This window comes from Pseudorca crassidens, chromosome 12 (assembly GCF_039906515.1).
Source record: "Pseudorca crassidens isolate mPseCra1 chromosome 12, mPseCra1.hap1, whole genome shotgun sequence".
Taxonomy (NCBI): domain Eukaryota; kingdom Metazoa; phylum Chordata; class Mammalia; order Artiodactyla; family Delphinidae; genus Pseudorca; species Pseudorca crassidens.
The window spans coordinates 90411073-90414197 of NC_090307.1; positions in this window are offsets into that span (position 1 = coordinate 90411073).

Genomic DNA, 3125 nt, shown 5'->3' on the forward strand with positions numbered 1-3125 from the left:
TGGAAAAGATTCTCCCCGAGAGGCTCCAGAGATCATGGCCCTGCCGTGAAGACCTTAATTTCAGACTTCCAGAACAGTGAGAGACTAAATTTATGTTATTTTAAGGCACCCAGTTGGTGGTAGTTTGTTATAGCAGCCCTAGGAAACCAGTACACCCTGGAATTATCTTATAAATAGCACAGGGATGCTATATTAGTGATTACTCTGTCTTATAAGAGTTAGTTTGTGCAAAGGAAGTATTCAAAATGTACCACAATTTTTTGAGTTATTTGTAGTGAGGTGGACGGACCTAGAGTCTGTCACAGAGAGTGAAGTAAGTCAGAAAGAGAAAAACAAACACTGTATGCTAACACATATATATGGAATCTAAAAAAACAGTACAGATGAACCTAGTGGCAGGGCAGAAATAAAGACGCAGACGTAGAGAACGGACTTGAGGACACAGAGGGGAAAGGGGAAGCTGGGATGAAGTGAGAGAGTGGCATGGACATATACACACTACCAAATGCAAAATAGGTAGCTAGTGGGAAGCAGCCGCATAGCACAGGGAGATCAGCTCAGTGCTTTGTGACCACCTAGAGGAGTGGGATAGGGAGGGTGGGAGGGAGATGCAAGAGGGAGGGGATATGGGGATATATGTATACATATAGCTGATTCACTTTGTTATACAGCAGAAACTAACACACCATTGTAAAGCAATTATACTCCAATAAAGATATTTTTTAAAAGTACCACAATTTTTGAAACCGTGAAAAAATATACATATTGAAATTTGAGATATATATACTATTAAATCTATACTCGAAAACAAATAGAGTGGAATTTTTCATCCACACTTAAAATTATACACCTATATATCCACATGTATAAATATCTATCTATAGATACAGATACTGTACAGATGCTATACTATGTATATATATATTACAGTTGACCCTTGAACAATGCAGAGGTTAGGCGTGCCCACCCTCCACGAAGGCAAAAATCCACGTATAACTTACATAATCCTCTGTGTCCGTGGTTCCTCCTAACCTGTGGATTGAACCAACTACGGATCATGTAGTACTGCATTTTTCTTTTATTAATTTATCTATCTTTGGCTGCGTTGGGTCTTCGTTGCTGCGCGCGAGCTTTCTCTAGTTGCAGCGAGCGAGGCTACTCTTCATTGCGCTGCCAGGGCTTCTCATTGCGGTGGCTTCTCTTGTTGCGTTGCACGGGCTCTAGGCGCGTGGGCTTCAGTAGTTGTGGCTCGTGGGCTCTAGAGTGCAGGCTCAGTAGTTGTGGTTCACTGGCTTAGATGCTCCACGGCGTGTGGGATCTTCCCAGACCAGGGCTCGAACCCTTGTCCCCTGCATTGGCAGGTGGATTCTTGATTTGCAATGTTGTGTTATGTCTACTGTACAGCAAAGTGATTCAGTTATACATGTACTGAATACTGAATACTTTTTCATATCCTTTTCCAATCTGGCTTATCACAGGATATTGACTATAGTTCCATGTGTTATACAGTAGGACCTTGTGGTTTATCTATCTTATGTATAATAGTTTGCATCTGCTAACCCCAGACTCCCAATCCACCCCTCCCCCCCCACTCCCCCTTGGCAACCACAAGTGTGTTCTCTAGGTCTGTGAGTCTGTTTCTGTTTGGTAGATATGTTCACGTGCGTCGTACTTTAGATTCCACGTATAAGTGATATCATATGGTTGCAATTTTTACTGTTGAAAAAAATTTGTGTATGAGTGGACCCACGCAGCTCAAACCCCTGTTGTCCAAGGGTCAACTGTATATAGCTACTAGGTATCTCTCTACCTATATCTGGAAGTAAATATAAATACCTAGATATCTAGATAGATACACGGACAGATGGACAGATAGATAGATGGGTAGATAGGCCTAAAACGTCCAGGCCTGTCTCAACCTCTGAGAAGCCCTGTTATACCCTACTATATAATTCTGTTTTCTTATGGCATTTCCTAGCCTCTTTCCTCAGACTACGCCCTCCTAAAGTGACCTGGGACACAGGATAAAAGCCTCTTTCACAGAGAGGGCTCTGGCCTACTGTGGACTGCCAACAGGCAGCTTCTAAAGTTCTTCTTGCTAAAAAGAAACAACCGTTGTTCCTGACACAAGAGGCCCCTTGCACTCCTGCGGAGACCCTGAGTTTACACAGAAATACAGCCAAGTGTGAGCCCCTCCTGTGCTCTCTGAGCTGGTGCCCTCCAGCTGCACGTCTCCTGGCAGCCTCGGCCTCAGTGCCTCTGCCCTGCCCTCCCCACCACCCCCTCAGCCCCGAATTCTCTTCCCTCCAACACCTGTGTGGCTCCTTCCCTCACCTGCAGGTCTCTGCTCAAATGTCACCATCTTAGGGGAGGGCTGTTGGTCACCCTGCCTCACTGTCGCCCCCTGCCTCTGGCATCTGTATCTTCTTTACTTGCTGTGTTTCTCCCCTGAGCAATGATCACTGTGTCACTCATCTCACCTACATGGCCAGTCCATGTCTTGTTCTTCCTTCAAGGACGAAAGATCCGTGAGCCCAGGACCCTGTGGGTCTGCTTTGTTCGCTGCCCCCGTCCTCAGGGAGTGCCTGGTCCCTCGAGGTGCTCTGTAAACATCAACTGAATGAATTAATGAATCTGTATTTTTTTGTCACTGTGTCTCAGACTCACTCAACGAGAGGTTGTGAATTCAGACATCTCAGGGTTCAGGCAGGTCAGTGAGTAGAGCAGGCTGGGTGTCAGATGACAAGTGACCAATAGCAAATGACACCAGGTCTCAAGTCGGAGACATGATGGGGAATGTTGGGGTCCGAGGCAAATGGCAGTGTCTGCCCCAGCCGTGCGGGGCAGCGGTATTTACCTCCAGACAGCGTGGCGATGCAAGAAATCAGGTCCAGTGCTTTCCAGTCTAGATGTTCAACAGAAACCAGGTATCTGGATTTTTACAGGAAATATCCTCACTTTTTGTGTTAGTTATCTAACACTGCAGAGCAAATTATCCTAGAAGTTAATAGCTTGAAGCAACAATGCACGGTATTATCTCACACAGTTTCCAGGAATTCAGGAGTGGTTTAACTGCGGGGTTCTGACTCAGGGCTCAAGAAATTGCAGGTAAGACATTGGCCTGA